This window comes from Rhamphochromis sp. 'chilingali', assembly GCF_963969265.1.
Source record: "Rhamphochromis sp. 'chilingali' genome assembly, chromosome: 6".
Taxonomy (NCBI): Eukaryota; Metazoa; Chordata; class Actinopteri; order Cichliformes; family Cichlidae; genus Rhamphochromis; species Rhamphochromis sp. 'chilingali'.
The window spans coordinates 13,010,303-13,036,746 of NC_137933.1; the positions used below are offsets into that span (position 1 = coordinate 13,010,303).

General features: G+C 38.9%; 1 protein-coding gene across 1 annotated transcript in view; it reads left to right on the forward strand.

The window, feature by feature from the left end:
* The first annotated feature begins 6,233 nt into the window (after window positions 1-6,233).
* The window catches only part of glceb (glucuronic acid epimerase b), a 61,949-nt gene continuing 41,738 nt past the window's right edge, over window positions 6,234-26,444 (forward strand). Inside the window, exon 1 of the mRNA XM_080885703.1 lies at window positions 6,234-6,416. The gene's annotated coding sequence lies outside the window, so the exon portion shown is untranslated. The remainder of the gene's footprint in view (window positions 6,417-26,444) is intronic.

Sequence of the window (26,444 nt, forward strand, 5' to 3'; positions counted from 1 at the left end):
TATTGGACTGATATATTGTTAAGTACAAAGCTGTATGTTCTTCACCTTCAGATGTTTTGTCGTTGCAACATTATGGTTGCTGTTCAGGCTCGGTTTCATTTTAACTCGAGCATCTGCACCCTGCCACAGACGTCCTTTTCGGCAACATTAACCAACTCCTTCAATCTTTCTTTTTTACTTGCTCTTGATAAATCTGTCTCTGTGCATCTTATAAATATAATACAGAAAAGCTTCCAGGCATATTAATTTGTAAAGCTTGCTGCAGCCAGGCCTGTATCAGACAAGTCCCAGGGTGCCTTGTGTGAAAATTAGCATTTGATTATTTCCTTTTGCTCTCTTCTTCCATTAGCAACACAACTTTACTGTTCTCAAGGACTGAGAATGCAAATTAGCTATGTAACTAACAAACTGTTATCAGTCTGAATGGTCTCTGTGGGTTTTGCCATCTTTTATGCGGCGGCGAAAACACTCTTCATTTGTGCAAATTGTATTATGTTCAGTAATTGTGGGAAATAACTGGTGGCAAAACCTCTGAAAAAAAAAATTATGTTGTCGGACTGAAGAAAGAAATGTGTTTTGAACGCCTTCATCCACAGGAAGACCTCCCCTCCACCCACTATCTCTGTCCACACAGAGCTGTCAGTCAGTTTATATCTCTTTCTAGTGCCTGAGGTTGATATCAGATACAGAGAGCAGCGCATTAAAGTGATGCCGCTACCCTCCTTTTCCAAAAGTTAAAATGAGAAACAGACTTGGAATACAAATAGCCACAGATCAAATGAATGGTAGGGATTTTGAGCTCCTTATCTCACTCAGTCAGTCATTTTGGAGCCCAGACACCAAAAGGAGAGACTATGGGCTCAGAGGTTCTCTCAGCAAGCCCTCTGGCTGCAGCGCAAACAGGGACATCTTACACACATATCGCATTCAATTTTGCCTTCAACATTGTTATTATATTTTTGACAGTTTCTTCAAAGAAGCTATTTTTCTGCTCGTGCTTTTGCTACTGATACCATATTTTTGCCATATTTCGGCCTCCCTTTGCTTTTGGGAAATCCAGAGAAAAGTTGAGCCCCTGAGACTTCACTTTGTGCATCATTTGTAAGAAAGGATTTTGATTTTTAAGACAGGGCGTTAAGCCTGCTAATCCCCAATTTATGCTGCCGTTGCTCTGGAACGGTTCCTGACAGGTATTAAAAGTAGGACTGGTGTTTGAAGTTCTTTTCAGCAGCTTCAGTGAGTCCACATTTCAGTGGTGAGGTTAGTTTAGACTTTGAGTGTTTGAGCCACAAAAACACACTCAGAAATCTCCTCAGCTGCGATGTGTTTAATCAGCCTTTGAATGAATTTTTAAAAAAAACAAAACAAAGAACAAAAAAAAGCTTTTAATTTCCATAGAATTTAGTCACGGGATGGGGCAATGGTGCTCAGCAAGTGGGGTTTGATCGAGAAGGTTGCTGCTGCTTGTCAGAAATATGATTAAGCTCTGAAATAGTCTCTGCTGACTGAACGACCCTTGCTGAGTGTTCACCAAAAGCAACTCACATTTCAGCCCTGCTCCTTGGGTTCAACAGTTGAAGAAATGAAAAGAGAAAACGATCGCTTTTGAACTGCCTATATTTAATACCACATTCAAATTCTTGGGTATGTGTGTGTGTGTGTACAAGCGTGTGTTTCTCTTCTTTTCAGCAGTGAACGTGCACAATATCGCTCTGCACAGAATGAATGACTGAATAGCATCTGTGCATGCTGACAAATGGGCTATAAAACCACGTTTCCTTTACATTTCAGTCCGTTACCAGTCCCATTATTGTCTTTTTGAGTTTTGACAGTTAATAATGTCCCTTTTGATCCAAATTTGTTTTCTGATTTGAATCAATAAAGTTTATCAGAGTACTCATCACAGTACAGGGACACAAATACACAGCACAAAATCAAATAGCTTTTTTGTACCACGCTTAAATATATTTCGACACACTCAAATATCTTCTTTCTTCATTTATTTGGCAATATTGTCTCTCATAAAACCTCTCTGAGAGGTAATTACATTAACTATAAAAGAAGATGTAATATGAAGTTTCTATTGCCAAGTTGTTCATAATGACAATAACGCCCCCTCCCCCGCAGCTTTGTATAACGTTTTAGGAGAAACATCACAATGATTTGTGTGTGTGAGTGTGTGTACACACACATGTGTGCATTTTTCCTTTGGTTTTGTAATAAAGGAATATTAGAAAACTTATAGAAAAACAACATTTTAAAAGGAATGGAAAATAAACTCTGGACTTAAAATTGGTGCTCAAAGAAACACATAAATACCTCTGTGAGTATAGAATTATCTCCATCTTCCGGACTGATTCTAGCTCTGTGTTGCTGTAGTATGCCCTTTGGAGCAATAAATGCAACCAAGCTATCATATTTTAGTTTCGTGGTTTATCATTGCTATTATCATTATTATTTATCATTAGATCCCAGTTACAAGGAAAGTCTAAAGCAAGTGAAGAAAGGAAAGGAAGTCTGGACCGGCTTTCCATCTGAAGGTCAGAGTCTGGTCCTTTTCCCTAATAGGTTAATAGAAGCTGATAGAGATCGGTGTTGAAGAGACTGGCCTAGCTCTAACTGCCTGTGTCTAAATGCCAATCCCACTAAAACTCTAATGATGCAACTTACTAGCAAACCTTGAGTGCAATCAGCTGCCACACCTGCTAACAGTAGCTCTCCTCATTGATCCTTGCACTTGGAAAAATTGCTAGGTTAAACGTTAGTGACCAGGAAATAGCCCCCAAGGATGTGTTCAATTCAAGGGCTGGAACAACCCATTAAAACTATTTGAGAGATGTAACATATAAAAAGTTTTACCTTTGTCCACAATGTTAGACTTTAAAAGCAAATGGATATTATATTTAAGCAAGGGTAAAGCAACTAGCTCGAACAAATAATAGGAATCATGACATGTGACATTCACTCATAGAAAACCTATCATTTCCTTTGCTTGTAGCTAAATACAACCGTGCTATTTTATCTTGGTTTAACGGTCTATCTTTGCTAACATTCTCCAAGTAGCACTAGAACAATCATATAGCTAAAATTATATAATATGTAGTCAATAGAATTTTATTAGATTAGATTAGATACATTTCTTAAAGTAATGGCAGTCCTAGATAATTTTTTTAAAAGAAGGAAAATAAATATGTTGGTGTTGCCATATATAATTTGGTCCATTTGTTTTTGGACAATGGTAGCTTTGCCTTCACACACCACCACAGTGGAATTTAAATCAAGCGGTCAATATGTGATTGAAGTGCAGATTTTCAGCTTTGATTAAAGGGATTCAACAAAAATGTTGTATCATCTGTTTAGCAGTTACAGTCATTTTTCAACATGGTCCACAGTTTTCAGAGGATCAAAATAAAACAAACAACCTAAAATAATTTCAAATATCATTGTTTTTAATAATGTGATGAATACTATGATGACCCTACCCACTCAGCCTTCTCTGTTCTGCCTCTTTCTGGTCTTGTGTTGAAGGCAGCAGGTTGTGATAGGCAGATATTGAGAGACGGCACATCTGTTGGCACTTGGCTAATGGTTGGCTAATGGTTTAATGTTTAATGTTTTCACTTCTTTCCAGCAGGCAGGAGAACAGCTGGTTTGGGTTTGGCTTTGGATTAACTTCACTTTTTATTTAGAGACCTTTGCAACATACGTGAATTCACACTCTTCACATGACTGATCTGGCCACTACATTTTTATTTCTTTTAATTTACATTTTTATTCCTCTAAGACAAATTTATATGTGTGATCTCCCTCCCTTTGTCTGACCTTTGGGCTGGTTTGTGACAATATGCTTTGCAGTCAATGACTGCCTGATGTCTAGAACCAGACACCACCAAATGCTGTCTTTCCTCTTTTGAGATGCTCTGCTAGGATTTTACTGTAGACACCATTATTTGTGGGTCCCTCCAGTTTTGTCTTCAGTTACTGAAACGCATGCTCTGCTGGGTTGAAATCAGATGACTGACTTGGCCTGAACAGCAACCATAATGTTGCAATGACAAAGAATTTCCCATTTCTTTGCCCAGAGAAACTGCTGGGTTGATTTTGCAGTTTGTTTAGGATCATTATCCATTTGCACTGTGAAGCAGTATTTATCTGAATCTCAGCAGAAAGTATAGCCCTGTAAACTTCAGAATACATTCTGCTGTTCCTATCAGCAGTCACATCATCAGTGCTAGTGATCTAGTTAAATGCCTACGCCATAACACTGCCTGCACCCTGTTTGACAGATGATGTGGTATGGATTTGATCACGAGAGGTTCTCTTCCTTTCTCTTCCCATCATTATGGTATAGATTAATCTCAACTTTATCTGTCCAAAGAATATTTTTTTCAGAAAAACAACCGGGCCTTCTTGATCCTCAGTGTAGTCAGTGGTTTGCATGTTGGTGTAAACACTTAATCTTTTCCATTCTTGAAGGTCTCTCTTGATTGTAGTTTCACAATATCTCCTTGAGAGTGTTCTTGACTACACTTGACTTCTTGACTAGAAAGTATGAACACTTTTTAAACCAGTGAAATAACTCTGCAGTCATCCACTGCAGTTGTCTTCTGTGGGCTCCCAGGAATTTTGCTGTTTGTGAGCTAACTGGTGGATTGCTTCTTTTTTATGAATGCACCTGTGATGGCTGCACTTACAGCCAAACAGTGGTAATATCACCATGTTAGTGTAGAGGCTTATAAGTAACCTTGCATTCACATTTCTTTCTTTAAATATAAGAATTTATTTACAGGACAATAAATAACTGGTTTTGGTTTAGAATTATTCACATATCCACATAACACTGCATTCTAAAATAAGTGTAAGGCAAATGCCATTAATTAATTGTGCAGCTTAAAATGTTATAATGCGATGTGATGTGCTGGTTGTGGTTTGCTTACTTTAGATGATCCTGTTCATTGACTTCTAATTCACCAAAACAAAATCATTTCAGTATTCAAACCATAATGAAAGAAAAACATACAGGATCTTTCTACATGTTTTTAAAAAAACAACAAACAAAAAAAAACAGAGCTGACTGAATTTTAAACATATTTTTAGATGAAAGAAGGGCTGAAGATGCTGGCTTGCTAATCTTAAAAGTAAATTTAAAAAAATAGGAAGAATTTAAAATAAAAGAAATCTGGATTCCTCTGAGTCCACTAAACTATTAAGCACCAGTGGACTGGAGAATCTATACCTGATTTTAATGAGCATCCACAACTAGGACAGCTAAAGCTACTGAGACTGCATTAGTGCCCGTTAAGTTAACTGCGGGGATATGCGACACTCACAGAGAAAATGTGAGAATGCTCAGATGTTGTTTTTTTTTCCCCATCAGAGAGTGGTGCAGTCTTGCATCATGCATGTGCTGCACTCTGGGTTCCTTTTGCCTATGATGATATCATCTTCTTTTATTCTTTCTCACGTTGTACTTCATAAGACATGGGATATAGTGAAGATGACTGGATTTCTCATTTATTTAATGCTTTACTGAAATACCCTCATGCAGTCTCTTGTAAAAGATATTAGAGGTCTAAGAAAACTTAAATAATCTCATCTAATGTAACACATCTGAGAATTTCATCAGTGTTTCTTCATTCTAGTCAAAAATACTGCAGTGCATTCTTCCTCCGTCATTTACATTATGTAGAACAGTTGCTTTATAATTCTTGTGTCCTTTCTCTGCATTGCACACACCTTATAGGCAACCTGAGGCTGTTTTAGCTATCAACTGATGCAGTTCTCCACATTTTTCTTGAGGCAGAGGTATGTGCAGATTGTAGCAGTTAGGCTTTTGATTAATGCAGTGTTGCCTTAATAATAATAATCACTTGGTCACTTATGTTCTTGTTTTAGTATTTTATTTCAGGTAGTTTTAAAAAAATGATTTGCCTAATGTTAGTTGCATTAATAATACTAATAACAATGCTAATAATAATAACAATAATAATAATAATAATATGTAAAATGGGTTTCAAGTTAGTTAAAAGGTATATTAACTTTAGAAAAATAAAAATGCTTATTTTATTTTATTTTATTTTATTTGATAGAGAAGCAGACTGTCTCTCAGACTTTCACACAAACCCTAACAAAAACAAACGCTTCGCTCCAGCCGGCTACTGTGATTGGTCCGTAGACACCCCCGAGTTCTCGCCCTATCTCGCGATGCCAAGGATTCTTCCCAGTGAGAAGCAGACGCTGAACTGTATTCAGTCGCTGTTGTGGCTGGGAGGCAGCAGAGTCAGGCAGTATCTTTGGTTGACCGTGATCCAGCCAAAGGTAAAGCAGGAGTCTTTTAAACTGACCGACAAAGCGAAAAGAAGCTACTGACGTGTCTGGCCAAACTCCGACTTTGCACGACACCTTTCATCCTCCAGGTAAGGTTGCTACCTTTATCGTCCTGTTGGCTCCCGCTGTCCAGACACTCATATACAGGGCTAGCTGATATTTTCACAGTTGAGTTTTACACCAGCAAAGCAACATTTAACCCCCCCCCCTTCGCGTCCTCTTCTGTCACATTTTAAGTTATCCTCGTAAAGCACTTTGTCGATAAGTCATGAAGAAAGCCTCCAGCTGGTCGGCGTGTGTTAACGGAACCAGAGTGTGTGTGTGTGTGGGGGGGGGGGGGCAAGCAGCAACTTCAAAGCTCACTGTCGACTCTGTCTCTGGAATGGATATCCCTGTTAGCTTGTATGCTAACGATACATCTGCTTAGTATAAAGTGACTTGGCTTGCTCACTAGCTAGCTGGCTAATTCGCTTGCCAACTCAACACAGTTCTGGGTTACTGTCCTGTCGATGAGGCGGTGGTGAGGTGGCGAGGCGAGGGAGCCATGGCAAGCTTTTTGTGAATGAAACTGACAAACTTAACTTGTTCACCGGTTAGCTAACCTGCAGGCATTGATACTTAAAGCGACAGTTCTGCTCTTGGTTTATAGTACCTTGAATAATTTTAAACCCACAAGTCTTTGCAACAGAATAGCGACTTTTAATGCTAGTACCTCTTAAGGTTCAAAGGAAGGTATCTTTTTGTGCACAAACTTATCTACAGAGATGATTTTACTCCACACATACCTCTAGCTGTGAGTTTGTTGTACACTAAAGATAAAAAACCAGCTATGTGTAAAAAGCCTTTTGAGGAGTAGAGAATAATCAGAGATTGAACTTAAGCAGCCTGAGCTCTCTGCTGTGGTAACTACACAGCTGTTAACTGTGTGCCTTTGTTATGGATCTTCTTTAAATGGCATGGGGTGATTTTAGGGAACTGATATGTTCATGTTGTTGGTTTTTCTACATACTCTTACAAATGTGTTTACTCCAGGCAAGAAAAATTACGAGCCAGATAAAGCTGTCGGAGGAAAGGAAAAAGGTCTGCAGATTATTTGGCCACAGTTTTAAAATGTAACTCTTAAAACATTTCTATATGGGCATTATTTTCATCTGTGCTGATTTTGAGATCATTGTCACCAAATTTATAGGTTTGGCCAGGCTCTACAGGCTCTACAAAGTACACATTCATTGTAAAACCAAACACACTAACATAAAATAAGCTGTAATATAGCAGTGACCGTGTTATATGTAAGACCCTGGGTGTGCCTGTTTTTCTCCTTGACGTGCTAGTCATGTATCCCGGAATGATGAAGGGGATGGAAGGAGAATCTCTTATATTTTGTTTTTGTATTTTAAATGTTTTTTGTGATTGCCCAGAGGAACGGTTATTCCTGTAATAAATGTCTGGTTGTTCAGGAAAATTTTTAAATAAGTAAATTTTAAGATGCATTTATTTATTAAATGGTGGTTGCATTGTTGCTTAGCATTAAGACTTAGTCTGTTGTGTTTGCATGATATGGTCAAGAAAGGCACATATGCCTGTTGAACTGAGCATGGAATCTGGCATATGCACCAGCTGCCTCTTTAAATGGTGTGCAGACTCTGCCTACATGGTGTACTGCATGTGTTTATGCAAGTGCGTGCCAGTATTCAGGATCTCCTACTAAAAATCTCTGCCCACTTTGGGTGTGTCTCTTCCTTTCTGTTTGATATGATGCCGAGAAAGAGCCAGCCAATACCAGTCTACTCCACTTTGAACAGTTTTCTGCACTCTAAGTGTTAGAATAGGGACTGATGTTTAGTAGACTCAAAAAAGGATGTTTCTGAGAAAATCGTAAGTGAAACAGCAGTTGTCATGTGTGTTTTGTTCATGCCGTACTGCTCTCTGCTCCCGGGTCACTGTGTAGAATTATGAACCAACACTCCAAATATGATCATGGTCAGTCCTGTGTTGACAAAGCAGTTTGAGCTACCTAGGCGTAGACTAAGTGTAAGATCTTTGAAATCATCATTTGGTATTTGGTGATGAGACAGCAGGACATTGTTTTTAAGTATTACAGAGAGAGCTGCAGCGGTTCAGACTGTGTAGGTTATTTATCCCTCCTTGAACTACTGCCGGGAGGTTCTTTTCAGTTGTCACTGGTTATGCCCCTCAAGGCCTACTGGATTAATTGATCACTTAATGCCTAGCATGTCACAGACCTTGACATGCGCTATTGCGTTGAAACAATCAGAATTATTCTCTTCACCTGTGAGATGTCATAATGTTTTAGCTCATGTGTGTTTGACACTGAATTCGTACTACCAGTTGTCACTTGTTAGCAGGGAGTACGACTTTGCAAGCAGTTTAAAGTGAATCCTGGCACAAATAATAGGAGCTGATGGCACATCCATTAAGAATGAATATTAAGGAGACCTACTGTCTTCAGAAATTAATAAAAATGCATATTGATTTGTACATTTTTTTTGTAATTGTTGGAGGAGGGGTAGATAGCTATTTAAAACTCTGTTATTACTGGTCACTTGTGGTTATTCCTCTGAAAGTGAAGGTAACTCTCTAGTATACTCTGCACCCTGTTGTATATTCTCCGTTGTACACAGCAATACTATCATTCCTAAACTAAATCCTGCCAGTATATTTATGGCTCTAGCTTTAGTCTTATTGATCTAGCATGCAGTCATACTGCATATCGATTCATTTGTGTGAAAATGAGGATTTTTCTCTAAAGGAAATTAAAATCCACTTATCTAAATGTTAACCAGACTTATGGCATACAACCTGATTTACATTTCGATCGATGGCCCCTATACTGTGTTTATTCCCATGAGTGTTGTTTGTTTGTTTGAGGTTGTGAACACATCAGAGGACATTTGTGTGGCACGATTTTTCTTTTTTTACACGATAGATTTGCAACTAGGGCTGCGCGATATGACCATAATCTCATATCCCGACATAAGACATTTCTCATCCCGATAACGAGATATATCACAATTCTGGGCAACTAGACTTGTGTGAAGTGTTTTCAGCTGGGTGTTGTGTACCTGGAGTTGATTTTTTTCTTATATTTTAGATAGAAGTTGTAATGGCTGTCATTTTCTTTGAGAGTGCTTATTACACGGCGTGCTGGAGGGAAAAGCTTGTTCTAACGTTTGAGTGTAAGGTTTATTTTGAGCACCTGGTGGCTCTTTTTTGCTTCTCATCCATAAACTCTGTCCATACTCTTTCACGTGATTGTTGTGTTTGTGGTAGAACAGGTTGGGGACCGGTTTGCGGCATAGTTTGCATAGCACAGTTTTCTGGTCCGTGTCAGAGTTTTCATAACCAAACCTTGTCCATGCTACAGAGGTAGCTGCTCGTTTGGGAGAAAGGTCCTTGATTTGACTGGTCCTTCTGTTTGGAGCTACCTGGTTCTGCCTCATCATCACTGGCCATACTTTTATACTCTGTTGCTGCATCCACGTGGTGACCATCCAAATGATGAAAAAATATTGCAGTAAACGGTGTATTCTGCAACACTACGAAACAAACAATAGATGTTTTAATTTTGTCATCCGATATATTTTGTCATATCGCACAGCCGTATTTGCAGCTCATGTTCAGTGATGAATGCCCTTACCCATTTTATATGGGTTAAAAATCTTTGAATTTCATACTTTGTTGAAATGTCTACATAGAGGACTTATCTTCTTTTTTTCAGTCAGTAAATGTAAAGTGTGGACGCCACATAAAAATGAGATGCTGGAAATCCATTTAAAAGCATTTGCAGAAGCAGGAAATTCATCATAGTAAAAATTTATCCTTTATGTTGTTGTTGATTTGAGTGCACTTTCAGTTCTGTCAATGAAAATGTTGACATGACACAGATGCAGTGGAAGCCCCTGAAAATGCAAAGTTATAGTTCAAACCTAAACTGAAATACGTTGTGCAGTTATCCAGAAACTTTATCACCTTATTGTGGCAGCTATTCTGTCATCTTTGCCAATTGACATTCATCCCCTTCTAAAGCTTGGGGGCTACGTGGTTCCACTTGGTGCTCTGATTTTACATACAGTAAAGCAGTATTAGTGTTGGTACATTTTCAACAGAAATTAAAGCTTGCTTATTCCGAATTATAGATGTTTTCTACAAAGGCAGTTTTTCCACGTGAATTCCGGATAGTGTCAAGAGATTATTCTCAGACACAATCTCATGAATGGAAATTGAGCATTTGGATTACAGTGGTTCTTTGGTGGGGCATCGAGGATGTACAACACATGAATCCCACTGATTCACTGTGAAGTTTTTGGATAGTTGCCTGCACTATTAGGCTCCGTTACACACACTCTGCAATCAGAAGCTGGCAGGGTTAAAAGTGTGTTTAGTGTCCAGTCTGACTGATTCAGACATTTGGGTTCTTATGTACACCTCTGGGTGATATCTGGAAAACTTCAGGGCTGCTGCATATGCGTGAAAACTCATTTAGTGACTAAAGCTGCTTAAACGTTAACGGTGCCTCAGTCTGTGCCAGCCAGCTGGTGGGAGTAAGCAAACAAACAAATGTGAAATGGTGCCAATTAATAGAAAAGAAGTAGTTTGTATATTGTTGTTTAAAAGCCAGCGAGGGTGTATAGAAATGTGCCTACATGGTTAAAGAAATAAAACCATATTCCGTGGAGCGTGAATTCATACTATTTTTGAGCTGTGGCAGATTGCAGTAACGCTGGCAGAAACTGCCAATGTGCTGATTACAGTCAGCCAATCAGAACAGAGAGCTGATTTAAAAAAAAATCCTATAGAAGACAGGAGATGGTGTATATACTAATATTTGTGCAAATATGTGATCACTGTGAATGAAATTTACAATGTAATTATTTAACCCTTTATGACCTACCATAGAACCAAGTCCGCCAGAGCTTACTTTATATTTTTACATGCTGTGGAGCCATTTTTGGGAGCATTTCAAGTTGCTATACATCAATACAACCATTATAGCCCAAATTTTAATAATATGTATGCATTAAGTCCATAGTAACTACATAAATTGCAAAAAGTGCAATAAACTACAAAAGAAAACTACGTTTTTTTTGTTAACATATATTTCTACTTAGAGAAATTTAAGAGGTTTATCTCTCAAAACTTTAAATACAAAAAAGTTGCAAAAAATAGTTTACAACAACAGGAAATTTATTTTGAGTGTCTTCATGGTTTTATTTTTGAGATACACCAATTTTTATATACTGCAGAAAAATCGAAAAACAATCCTATAATGCAAATTTGCAGAGAAAACAGCACGTGCATCAAAATAAACTATTTAAAGCAGTGCAATTTGAGTTCTAAGCATCCTAGAAACTATTCAGAAAAGTATAGAGTCAAACATGACTTATAAAAACACCAGTAAAGGCTTATAAGGCCTACAAGTAAAAAATTATATTTTCCGCGAAAATGACGTCACTTCCGGTTTTGTGGAGGTAATGGCGGACATGCGATAGTTCGCACTGACGTCTATTTCAATGTAGGAAGTGTTCCGAACAACTGATCGGATCGGCAAAGCCCGTTTCTGGAATATGTTTTTGTTCCTGCAAGCGCTTTTTATGCAATTTTTGCAAAGCTTTATGTGGAAGAAAACCGTGACCTAGGACAAGCTGATGGCATAAGATGTAAGTACAACTCATCTGGTTTCATATGCAAAAAAATTATTGCGCTAGCTTATGTGGTTCTGGTTCTACCGGGATTTAAATATAGTTACGCAAAACAGAGCGTGCCTGCTCCAACCGGCTTTAAAGGGTTAAAATCCATGAAGCACTTTCAAAATAATCCTTTAGTCGCTTGTGTTGATCAGACAGCTTTACCTGGCTCACTTAGATGCATTATTGCTTTTTCTTGATGTAACGCAAAATGCACCTTCTCATAAGTCACTTCTCCAGCATGATTGTGTTTTATCCACTTTTCCACTAAAATATTCAGATATGCATGCACCCTCTGATCTCTTAGCATGTTTGCATTTTCTCCAGTTTCTGGTGTCCTCTGACAGAGCCTACTCACCCAGCCCACAGAACACCAGAGCTGTTGTTCATATGCTAATCTACTGCACTTGCAACAAATTCTTTCTGAACTCTTTGTTGAACCCACATTCCACCATTTAGTCCCTTGTCTCCAGTAAATATTAAACACAGTGTCCCGTCTAGGGCTATCTGCTGAATTCGGTACCCTGCAATTTTATGTCATTGTGCTTTGATTTATTGTTGACGTCTGTCCTTCCACAGCCATTTCGATCTCTTCTCTGATGAGTGCCCTTAATCAGCACATTTTACCACACTGCCTGGAACTGTCAAGTGTCCTTGTGGCTGAAGTAGAAAAGTGCAGAAAGCTGTTAAATGATAACAATGTTTTACACTGAACTCTACTCATTTGTCATTCTTTTTTTTTTTGTGGTAGGGGTTTCACAGAGAGGGAGTAAAGTGGAAACCAGATATCTATGATGCTTATTATGCTTAAAATTGAGACCAATCTGAGACTACTTGTGTTCGATCTATCTGCTGTTTGTATTTTGCTGTTGCATGTAAATAAATAATATTCCACATTATTTTACTAGTTCAAGTCCAGGCATGTCTATCTCTACGAAAGACGACAGCAGCTAAGATCTAAAGGCTGGGTAGTATCTCCCAGAACTTGTTATTAGGACATGTGGTCCAGCCTCATTGAAAATCAAGTGTTTATAGTTGTGAGTCATACAGAAGGGGGAGGGTTGTGGAGATTAGATATTGTTCAAAAACAGCCGTGATGGTGGGCATTTCCAGGCAGTTGCTCTAGAGAAACATGCGTGTGATATGTGCCGGTGTGGTGAGTGAGGAAAGAGGGCTGGATTCAAAGGTCCAAGCAGCTTTTTCTTCATCTCCACTCCAAAATTTCTAGTTTCTGTCAAATTTCTTTCTTTATTTTAACAGAGCGCTGATTTTTATTTATTTTTTTAACACAAAGCATAATTTATTAGTCTTTGCACACAATATCAAGTTAAAACTAAAACTGGGGGTTATCTTTCAATTTACACACAGTAAAAAACTTGAGCTGTCACTTGAGAAGGCATCATGGTGGAAACAAAAGAAATCAGTTTAGACTTGAGAAAAAACAATTGTTGATGCTCACGAAGCAGGAGATAGATATACAAAGTTATCACATCATTTCAAAATGTCAAGAACTGGAGAGATAGAAGTATCCTCAAGAAATTCAAATTAAGCCACACAGTACAGAACAAGCCTGGCTGAGGTATGAAAGGAATGATTTCAAATACTCTGGAGAGAAAACTAATGAGAGATGTGTCTAAAGAGACCAGAACAACTGCCAAGACGTGAGTGAAAGACTTCGGCAAACAGGAGTTGTAGTCTCAAAGAAGACGGTTACAAAAAATCCTACAAAGGAATGTACTGTGAGGTTGCATACCAAGAAAAACTCTACTTCTGCAAGAAGAGACACCTTCAACCCTGAATGAAGTATACTGAGGGCAACCTGGAGAAAGATTATGCATACTGGAAGCTCATCCTTTGGTCAGATGAGATGCTACTAGAGCTGTTTTCCCAAAGAAAGGCTGCTTATGTTTGAAGGGGGGAAAAGGGAGCGGTGCACTATCCAAAGAACATCGGCCCCAAAGTAAAACATGGTGGAGGGAGTATTATGATATGGAGGTGCTTCAGTGCATCTGGAACTGGGAATCTCGTCAAGGTGAAAGGAATAAATCAATAAAGAAGGATATGTGAGATTTTGAAAGAGAACCACAAATAGTAACAAAACTGGGTCTGTGTTGTTACTTTGTCTTCCAACACGACATAAACCCCAAACATGTGTCAGCCCTGGTCAAGAACTACGTCAAGAAGACCAAAGGAAATGTTATTGACTAGACTGTCAAAACCCTTATTTGAATCCCATTAAAAATCTTTGAGGTGAACTATAGACTAAGGTCCATGCCAGACCATCGAATCCGGAGGAGCTAGAGATTTGAATGGGCAGCAAATGCTCATGAGACGTGTGTAGGACTTGTTAAAAACTACAATAGATGACTGCAGGCTGTTATCCAGCAACAAGGATACGCGAATGACTGTTAGCATCAGCTTATGAGTTTGACTCTGGTAGTTTTTGGTTTTTGTGAAATTTTGTTTCTCTGCGCAAAATAGTGTAAGCAAAATAAAACTTAAGATGTTAGGAAAACTCTGTTAAAATTCCTTGCTCTGCTTAACAGCAATAATTCAGTTCTCTGTAGCATGTGTGGTGTTAAGGTGATATTTTTCCATCAAATATGCAGCTCACGCAGACCACACATCCATGTAATATTTAGGTGTTTAACTGTATAACAGTCATCAACCTGACTATTTAGAGCTGGTTGTGTGGCATTTCTTCAAAAATCTCTGCTGTCTGAGCAACATTTGATTTCAGACTTCCACACAAGTCCTCCCTACAGCATGGCAAGGCATTGTAATTTTTTGTTCTTTTGGCTTGATTATAGCAACAGTCAGTGTGATGAGTCACTCTTACACGTTTCTCATGGTTTCTGTCAGAAACACAAGTGATGGGGAAAGCCAGCGCAGATGGGGAAATATTTGCCACATGTATAAAAGACTTCTTATGCTTATGGCAACTATCATTGTTAGCATAGCCTCTAGTGAAGTGCAGCCACACTTTGAACATTTAATTCTCTATAATTGCCAGTAAAATCAGTGTTTGTGCAGTGCTTTTTTTTCTTTCTTTTTTTTTTTCTTTTGCAAATTAAAAACTGAGTTGGTGAGATAACTTGTCTCCAGAACAGTCCTGTCTTTTAAGCCTAGTAACTTTAAAAAATTTAAGTATTTAGAGCATGCTTCTGTGGTGTTTATTGACCATTCAAAGCACTTCACATCTCAAGCCATATTCACCCATTCACATAGCACTTTATTCTGTGCATACAGGTTCTACCCACACACCACTGGATATATCTACAGCAGTTGCTGGGGCTTGAACCGCTGACCTTCCTGATTAGTGTATGACCCCCTTTAAATACTGAGCCACAGCCACCCACTAACATATGAGCCTTGTGTAGTTGTGATCTACATGTCTATCTGTTAAGGTAACTGCATGGAGTTTTGACTCAGACTATAGTTGTTTCAAAAAACATAAATTGCTGAAAAAGTCATGGAAATTTGCATTTAAGTAGTATAAGTGATTATATATTTATATATTTTTATACTAGTCATAACTTTTTGTGGAGATTAATTGTTTGTCTTGACATTAAGTAGTCTTGTGTGTCAGACTTCAATGTGAGTTGTAGCCCGAGATGTGGACCATGGAAATGCAGATTTAAAAATGTCTGGCTTCATGGGTATGGATTGATTCCAGGATAGACAATTGGTAAATTGTGGAAGTAAAAAGGTTTGACATATCAAATATGGCCAGCTAGCCATGATCAAGAAGCCTTTCCCATATTGCAGCTCTGCACAGACAGACTCTCGTCTTCATCACTAGCCGTGTTTTCTTGCCATCTGCCATCAGGTGCTATTAGAGCTGGGCGATATATCGAGTTTTTAAAAAATATCGATATATTTTTATACGAGATATAAGATGTGACAATATCCTTTATATCGATATAGTCTATGTTACGTTATAATTATACTTGCGGAGCCGCAAGTTTGCCTCTCTTTCGTCCACTTTCGTCTTTACGCAACGTTACTCGGCCTCGCCTCTCCTTCACTGAACACAACTCCCCCTCCTCCCCCATCGCTTCACCTGCAGGAAGCGACAAGATGGACACGGCAAATCTCCGTTAACGAGTTACTGCGCATCGCCCTGTGCGTGGGGCTGGACGGCGTCAACGTGTTAGCTAGCTAACCACGCTAACGAGCTAACCACGCTAACGCCATGCAGCCCAGAGGTGCTGTACGGACTAAAACCCTTTCATTTTCTCAAAAGTTGACAGCGCGCCTTATGTATGAATTCTGGTTGTGCTTGATGGCCGTGAACCGATTTTATGTGGTACACGGCGCTCAGCAATCTGTCAAAAAATGTTTTAGTACGACTTTGGTAAGCTACGGAGCTGCACCGCTTGATGGATTGTCGGAGCATTACGGCTGAGCCTCGCGGAGTGATACGTACTGTGCTTCAACGTAATATTACCCTACTGTGTATAAGGACCGTAAATGTCATCTGTTAAGAGACGTGGTTGCGAAGCGGATTACAAACTCCAGGCTGTCAAGTCAAGCAGTACAAGTTGGGAACAGAGCAGCTGTGAAATCTGTCTTTGTTATTGTGCTCAGCGTCTTTTAGTTTACATTTTGACTGCACATTTGTGAGCTTTTTGTTATGCACAAAAACAACATTGTTTTCTTTTATTTATGGAGCATTATTATTTAATAAATGCTCATAATTTATTTTTGAGTAAATTTTATGTACATCTGCTCTATGTTAATAAAAGTGCCTGTGTGACATCTGGGACACAGCTTTGACTAAGAACTCTCTTTTTGTTCTTACTTTATTGCTTTAAAAAAAATATATCGAGATATATATCTTATATCGCCATCCAGCTAAAAAATATCGAGATATGAATTTTGGGTCATATCGCCCAGCCCTAGGTGCTATGTCCAGAAACAGAAATAATTAGCTACCTTTAGTGACTTTGGTCACTAAAGGTAGCTAATTACCGGTAGTATAGGTTAGGTTAGGCCTGCACAGTTAATCACATTTTAATCTTGGTCATGGTTTTGGTTTCCCAGTTAAATGAACATGATCATGTGATGCTAAAAATGCAGGCTCCACCAGTCGAACACAAGGCAAAAGGAAATCAAGTGGTCCCACCTGACTGCGTGTCTGCATATCCATACCTAGCTGTTACTTGCATCATGCATCTTTAAGTTCCACAGACTTCTCTGGAAGAGTAACACTACAATAAAAGACACATTTATGGAACAAAATTCATTTTTGGCACAGCACAAGGTGAACAGATCGTTTCATGACGTTCGATCTGTTGTTTGGAAATGCATTAGACGTAGCACAAGGTATGTTAACCAGGAGTAAATCGTATGCAAAGAGTGCTGTAGAGCTGTGTCCTCGCTGCAAAGAAGCATAAATAACTCATCATCCACAAAAAAAACCACACTTCAAACTGTAATATAATTAATTCATGAAGTCCAAGAAAAACAATGGAATGATTGCTAAGATGAATTGTCCCAACATTTCATATCCACATTGAGCTCACGCAAAGATGCACTGAAATCACCAAAACAGACACATTTCATTTGGCCAAAGATGTGTTTTCACTAAACTTAAAGAGCTTCAGGAAGACTGTCAGCGTACTAAACAAAAGGGGGTCGTCATCTTGTACTGTTTCTGTTCCAGAGTGGAAATACCTGTGCCGTATGTAAAACAACGCACAGGAAACGGAGAGGGGTGTCATGGCTGTTGAGTACTTTGCTGCCAGTGTTATTCAGATCCTTCATTCATGCACAATAAATGGAGGAAATGAAGAATTTGCATTTTGCTTTTAGGAGATGCGCTTGGGTCAAGATTATTTTATAAAGATGAAATTACAGGAATGTAACATAGTGTAAAGGGGAAAGTGGTGCCCTGTTGATTTAAATTTGTTTTTCTTTTTAATTATATTTTATTTTGATGCAGAGATTTGTACAAATGTGAAAGCAGAGTTCTGTGTGAGTGCAATAAAAAAATATATTTTTAAATTTAAAATCAGTTAATCACAATTGTGACAGATTATCATGATCTCTGTATTGATCAAAATTATAATAATTTTAGCCATAATCAGTTTAATCAGCTTACTATGATGATTGTGATCTAAACTTGTATGGCATTAATGGAGGAAAAAAGTCATGCTCAGTGGAGCTGCAATACCAGGATTCACCAAGATAGCAGGATTAAATAAAGAGCTCGATTTTAATCTAAGGAGCTAGAAATATAAATGTGTATAATGAATGTGGACCATGATTTCTACCCTGAAAAGGGAGAAGAGGGTCGTTTTATTTGCTGACATTTACAGATACTTCAGAATGTGTTGTCAGGAAATCTTGGATGCTATGACATAGTTAAAGAATAGTCATGAAACTGTGCTGTTAAAGTGTGTAAGAACTGTGTAGTAAGCTCACCATCATTACCTTCATAGAAAAGGCTTTAAAGCTGAGGTTTATATGCAGTCAGAATAATGGCAAGGAGCACACGTCTAAAAGGGTCTTTCCTGCTGCTCTAGCTACTATCTCCCGCTGGGATTTTTGTCTCCAATGCAAGCAAAGCTGGGTTTTCCCACAGTGTTTAATAATGGGCTAACACACAAAGGTCTTCTCTGTGCTGGATGCATGGTTGATGCTTCCAAAACTCTAATCCCTAACGTGTAAAATCTACCCTCGTCACTGGGATCCAATCCTCTGATAAGCGGCTGACTGATGATTGCACGCTGGAAGGTGGAGGATCATTTGTCTCTTTTGTGCAGTTCATGTTTGGGTATTCAGCGCAATAAAGTTGAAAGAAAGCCCCCCTGATTATATGATTGTATGTAATAATCTCCAATTTTCAGATCAGCACAGTCAGATTAAGCAATCAGTCACAAATTCTTGCAGTGATCAGGCCAAGAGACTCGGCAGGCTGCACAGTGGACCCCTACCTGTCATAGTTTACTGTTGCGGAAGTGCCAGGGACTGATCTCCACCTGACAGCACTGAGATTCATCCTTTTACTGCTTTGCCATAGTTACACTTGAGCAGTGAAGCCACTTGGTGCTCTCTGTCCCTCTGGATCAGTGCTCTGAGATGAGTTTGTTGAACCTTGTTAGAAAAGGCAAGCCATTTGGGCGTGCAAGTTTTTTGGTGTAACGCCTTGTTGCAAATTCTGTAAATTATGTTAAACTGTTTTGTTTTTAATTGCTTGCACCTTTACAATGACAGTTTCTGTGAGTCTTCAGCATTCATGTTTATGTTTTTGTAGCCTTTGCTCTTTGTTCGTTTTAACAGTGGGTTGAGGGGGTTGGGTTGGCCCAGTCTCTCTGTGGGACACCGCTGTTGCTTTGCCCTGTGACCTCCACAGTACACCCAACCATAGCCTGCTTCAAAGGCAACACGCAGACAGCTTATATTTGCATTCTTTGGAGCCGTAACCCTCCCTTGGGCACTTTCTGCTCTATCCCTCCGTCCCACCAAGTACCACCCTGCAGAGCTAAAGAAAGTGGGCCTGAAAAAGAGACACAGTCTGGTCATCTTCTGCACTTTACTTTTGAACTGTCTAACATTAATTTAGCATTATAGATGCAGATCGGATTAAAAGATGGTGGGTTCAATCAGGCTTTCCAAGGAATTGTAACACTCTACAGGGAGCGAGTTGCTCTGGTTGGCTGGCTCATGATCCTGTGTGGTGTGCTTGTGCCTTTGCCTTCTGTCCCATCTTTTATCAATACTCAAACCAAACAACCCACTGCCCACCACTTTTTTTTTTTTTTTTTATAGTCATGAGTTAATCACACATTTAAACTAGCAATGTAGCATTGTTCTTGTCTCTTGCCTTACTCCAAGTGCCTTTCCAGTGGCACTGCATAGCAATGCCATTGTGTTGTGTCTCAGCTTGTGTTTTGAGCAGTAAAAGTTAACAATGTCTTTTGTTTTATACTAACAGTCCAAATGCTTCTCACTTCACTTTTACTCACTACAGCCATTCACTTGTTCAAATAATTGTAATGAAACCGAGGTTAAAAAAAACCAAACAGAGAAAAAATAACTTGGCACGAGCTGCACAAACAGCATGTTTGTCGAGGCTTCCCTGGGCTGGTGGTATTTGTGCCAGGGCAGTGTGTGTGTGCTTTTCAAAATCCCCTTTCTTTATAACTTTGTGTTAATTGTGCACTCAGTCATACAGAGTTTGAATGGCCCATTCTTTTACCTTATTTTGTTATAAAAGAAATGCACAAGCTTGAGGAAAATGGCTTGAATAATAATTGGCAACACGTAAAGCAGTGATTCACTTGGCTCTTGCTCAAGAAGCATCTGCAGGAAGTGTTGTTTGTGTTAGTATTTGATTGATATTGAGAGTTGAACATACTTGACTTGTTTAAGGTCTGCTATTTATGCGCAGAAAACTGATAAACTGCAACAAGTTTGAGACATTTTTCAAGCAAAAATGCCAAATGTTTCCTAGTAGTAAACTAAATATATTAGCATTTTATTTTTTAATAATGAAAGTGGTTAAGTAGTTTAATATTCTCGAGTAATTTATTCTTCTTTTTTAAAGGATTTTTATGGACAGAGTGAATGACCTCACAGTCAAGTTCTTGCGCTGTCTCTTGTAGTAACAAGCAAAAGTCTGTGTAGCATTACACTGGCTCTTATCAAAGCAGGTGCAAGAATAATTTAAGGCTACAATTGTATTTGTGAGAAATTCTTTTCCATCCAGCTCGATAATTGAAGGGCTCAGTGCATGAAGCTTGAGTAGTGAAATTTCCCTGGGCTACCATTTTGCATTCACTCTCATAAGAGCTATCCACTCTAACTACCCAATGTGGATAAAGAATGTCTTAGTTAATTGTTTTAATAGCCATCTTTACAACTCGACACCCTCCAATATTGCAAAACTGGGAGACTCAAAAGCTGTCTCATCTTCCCCGAGCAAAATTAGCCTTCCGTGACCTTCCTTCGCTATGCCCCTGTGACGTTCACGCTTGATTAGGCCTGCAAATGAAGTTTTCCTTCTTTTAGGGCAGGAAGCACGACCTTGGGCCGAGAGACCTGTTAAGTCTTTATTGGATTGGCTGGACATACTAAGCTCAGAAGATGTCTCAGAAGAATTTAGTTGGACCTGCTTCATCAGCGCTTGTTTCATATTTTCATGGCTCTTTTGGAGCCTCATGTCTGAACACATGGTAGCAGGTAGCAGCCAAATACTTCAGATCAAGACTCAGTACTTAAGATCATAAGACCCCCAATTAGTCAAATTCCAAACTACTGATCTACCAGTTTTGCTGTGTTTTTAAATGTGAGCAGTCACTGAAGATATTTTTGATATGAGAACTAAAGTAGTTAAATGAAATGCCATTAATGTTTTTTATTTGAAATGCCAGTCACAAATTCTTCACTTAAAAAAAAACGAAACATGTATTCCAGCTTTCTGCAATTATATGCATGTACTAGAGATGGACCAATCCGATATTACGTATCGGTATCGGTCCGATACTGACGTATATTACTGGATCGGATATTGGCGAGAAATAAAAATTGTAATCTGATCCATTAAATATCAAAAAAGCACCTCACAAAACTTGCGACATGGCGTAAATCGGTTCATAACCGTAGCACGTCGGAGCAGTGTGGTCACGTGATAGAGCGGCTGTGTGTATTTGTAGCCTCGCTACCAAACTAGCATTTCATCTCTGAGGAAGTGATCCCAGAGAGAAGTAAAGCAAGTGTGTAAGTTCATCTCTGAATGTTTGTAAAGCATTCCAGCGTTAAGCTTAACAACTGATATATGGAGCGACTGCCTCTTCTCTCCCTCTCCAGCTGCTACTTCAATCGTGAAACTGATTAATGATCAGCTGATCGGCTTTTCTGTCGCCAGTCCGTCTCTCTTGTTCGTTCATCGCCCACTTCGCGCCAGAAAGAGGAAACCAGCGGCTGAACAACAGCAGCACGTTTAACCTTGATAAGCTGTTGTTAGAATTTATTTAATATTACTTTCTACACCAGGATCTTTTTCTACGTAGCTGACGGCTGGTAACTGTGCAGGGGCGGATCTAGCAAAGTTTAACCAGGGGGGCCGATAGGGCATTAACAGGGAAAAGGGGGGCACAAAGACATACACTTCTTTCTTATTCTCATTTAAAATGTCTAGCTTTTAATAAATAATTATCTGAATCTTACACCCAAAGTTTTAATCTTATGTAAAATATATAGAAGTCCATTACTGTATATAGTAACTGTTAAGTCTAATATACCCTAGTAAGCTATACTACTTTTTCCTTTGGGAAGATACCATCTGTGCAGTCTGCAATTCTGTTGAAGAAAGATGTTGAATCTATTTAATATTTCTTGAAAAAGAATTTATTTCTGTGCATTTTTTTTCCACACTGCATCAAATTAAAGTTGATTATGTCGATTAAGCATCATGAGGTGGGGGGTGGTTCCCTATTTTTTTTTTTTTTTTTTTTTTTTGCTTTGAGTTTACAACCCTATTAGTTAGGTTGCTTAATATTTCTGCTAAGTACTCTTTAAAATACCAGAATAGGGAGGATGGAGTAGGTTTAAGTTTATTAGATTGATCAGTATTGCTGAACTATGAAATATTTTGGGTGCAGTGTATTTTTACATACAGGTATAACAGAATAGCTTTAGTGTTGTTGTTTATTTAAACTTGAGTATGAACTTATACAAAATGCAGCAAGATATTAAAAAACAGTTTTATTGATTACAAAACACACTATATCGGATTCATATCGGTATCGGCAGATATCCAAATTTATGGTATCGGTATCGGACATAAAAAAGTGGTATCGTGCCATCTCTAGTATGTACGCTGACAAGTGAATTTCGGAAAGCGCTGGAATAACATGTGGCAGCATGTCCAGGAACTGTGATAGAGCCAGATGCTTTGTACACTGGTGCACAGACCAAAGCTTTAGGCTTCCTAATTTACTTTCTGTTGCTATTTTCCCACATACAAATGAGCAGGACATTTTTCTTCTAATTTCAGCAGCCTCTGCACTAATGAGCTTCTGCTCAAACTGGCAGGCCAAAAAGGATTTAAGCTTGGGCTAACTAGTCATGTACAGGCAGTTTTTTTTTTTTTTTTTTTTTTTTCTCTCTTCCCCCAAATATTACCACAAAATTAGGAAGGCATTTAACACACAACGGGGCAGCACAATAGCTGAGTGCGGAGCACTGTTGCCTCACAGCGAGAAGTTTTAAATATGTTGGCCTTTCTGCATAGTTTGTTTTTACTCCCCAGGAGTGGGACCCTTCTGGGGCCTCTCGTTTGCTGCAGTTCACCTTACCTTCTTGTGGCAACAGAGTCCCAGATGAACACTGCAAATCAGTGCTGGCTAGTGCACGTTAGAGGGAGGCTTACTGCATCTCTAGAGCTACACATGAAGAAGTGCAGCTGCATAAATAGGCTTGGCTTTACCATTACAGTACAGGCATGTCTCCTCTCCTGCTTCTCTGGTGCCTCTATCTACTTTATATCTGTCCCCATGCCTGACTAGCATATTTGCTATTCAGCTCAGCTCTGACAGCCCTGTTAGCAGTGACGGATGTGATGGAGCCTGGCTCTTTCAACGTCATATCTTCAAGTGACTGTATAGATCTAATCTATAAGGGACACTGATAGTAGTACCCAGGGAACAGCCTTGTTTGTGTGTGATGGTGTAATTAATTGATGCTGCATGTATGGATGATCATAAATAGACAGTTTGTTGACTAAGGGTTGTTTAATGGACTTTTTTGTGCAGTTTTTTTTGTTATTATTTTTTTTGCGTCATTATCTGCAACCTTGTCTCTCTTTACTTTGCGTACATATACAAGAACCATTCAGAAAAGCAGCTGTAGAGCGCTTTTAGAAGTCAAAAACTCCCCTGATTACCTCTTTACAAGTTCACCTGCAGTTTTGCAACACTGTAAGATTTTTGAACACTTACTAGTCATTATTTTTCTTCAGGGGGTAAGAACTAAGATTTGTGGTATTGCATTAATGTTCATTTTGCTTTCATTCAGTGTTAAAGGGTTAGTGGATAATAATGGCAGTAATTACAAATGGAACAGCTTTCTGCTTCTACCATGGTAAAATTCCTTGTTTATGCTGGATGGTTAGTATCGCCTTTTGACATTTTAATTATCATCAAAACCATGTTTGATTAACATGCTTTTATATAACTCTGCAGACACAAAGTCAACAGCTTTCTCTCCCAGATGTAACTGCACAAGCAGTGTGGGTTTATTTTAAGGTTATAAAATATGGTGGAGATTTTTGGAGCCTTCTGAGACAAAGAAGTGCAAAGTTTGGTTGTTTTTCTAGATTGTGTTGAGGAGGACTTCTGTTGTATATGGAGGAGGGAATGGTTTGATTGTGTGCATACATCTAAGGGGATGAAATGGTATGCAACAGCGCTATAAATAACCACATTCATATGTAGTGACAGCTGCTCTGGAATTGTCAAAGAGCCTCGCCAATGTCCTACAATTAGTACATTTGGTTTTTCCTTTTATGTAAACCTGACTGTTCTAAGATGCCCCCACACACATTCAGACAGTTACCCTGACTGAGTTGGAAAAAGCAAAAACAAGCATACACACGCTTTGATCATTTCAATGAATCTCAATCTAACTTGCACATATACCAGTTTGGCTCATGTCTCGCATTCGCAGTTAAATTAAAAGTAATGTCATCATACATGTCATGTGTTTATACGTAACTTGTCTTGGTGTTAAAATACACAGTGAGAGAAGGAGACATTGTGGAGACACTGCAGATACTCTGCTTCCAGTAGACATTTGGACCATGACAGAAGTGTTATAGCCACACACATGGACATTCTGGGTTACAAACTGAGTTACAACATGAAAGACTTCTGAGCAGTGTCAACAGAACTGGCATGGCCTTGCTGTGCAATCTGTAAAGCTCGAACACTACGTTCCGTAATCCCCATAATTAAAAACCAACAGAATTACTATCTCCCTTATTCAATTTAAATATTTCTGGACCACTATAGGCACATATATCATGTGCGAATGAACTAAAAGAGATTTAAATTGCCTGAAAGCGGCAGAAGAAAATTGAGCAGAAATATCCACGAGCAATTGCATTCAAGGCAGAGAAAGCAGAAGATTGGCAGGACACTGCAGCCTTGACAGGGGTAATAATTTGCTTGGTAAGGCCAGTTAAAGGTAAACCTGCAGGATACGGTAAAGTCAAGGTCAGCTCGAAAGAGACATTTTTTAAAAATCACCTCAGGGCTTTTACTTTGCCTCTGAACAGCTTTTTTCTTCATTGCCACACGTTCAACCTCGTTGCTGGATGGCTTGCAGTCTCTTGGCATTTCTGTCAAATTCTTTAGCTGTGTGAGCCAATGCGCTTTACATATTAAATCTCACCGACTTGACCGTCTTAACTCTCTCTTCGGTTCTCAAACAACTTTGTTCCCTTAAAATTTAAAAGTGAGATTTTGCATATATTCCTGAAAGAAAGCCCTTTTTATTGGCAACAACCTATTTTTACTGTGACTGAAGGAAAGGCATATTGCAGGAGACGTGTTATTATGCTTAATCTAATCTCCTCCCAAAGCGATGGCAATTCTCTCAATGCAAAAGGGTGCTGTTATTAAATCAACATATTTGTCTTAGAGCGCACCAAGAAGCATGCTGTGCACATTCGTGTCTTTAAAGATTTTCAGAAAGATGTAACTGTTTCTGTAATTATTCAGGCATCTAGTAATCATTTCATTATTTTAATTATTTTTAAACAAACTGTGCTACCAGGCCTTAGATTTATGAATTATTTCACTGTGCTCTGCATTTGTATATTCCTTAAAGTGAGACTATATTACTTGAGTGTGTCTGATGACCTGAAACATTTGGTGTCCCATTTCCCCAATTTTAGTTTCTATTTCTGTCTCTCGCTTTCTCGTCTTTTCAGTCAGAAATCTTGACATTTTAAGGGCAAGACGCTCTGATTGAGGAATAATGATATATGCATATTCAGAACAGAGAGGGGGGAAGAATAACCTCTGCCTCCCTCCTCCCCGAGAGGCTCTTTGTTCTCCTGTCTTTATTTTTTCATCCTGCCATATCTTCTGGAGATTGAGCGATATATACCATCAAAGCCTTTTTGAAACTTCCCACTCTCTCCCAAAATCCTTTTTGATTTCCGACAGCACGAGCTGCTTAATATTCCAAACTAGTCGGTGGCCTTTTCAGAGAACTAACAAGGTTCTGAAGATGCAAGTCTTGTCTTCATGTGAAAGGCAGCTGGGGCACAGCCCTCCTCTTTTACAGAGCTCACACCGAGGTGTCTGTGCTGCGAACAAGTTCAGAGCTGTTCGTCAGATGTACAGAGCCCAGAAGGGAATGTTCTCATGTGATTTGTCTTTATACCACATCTCAGAA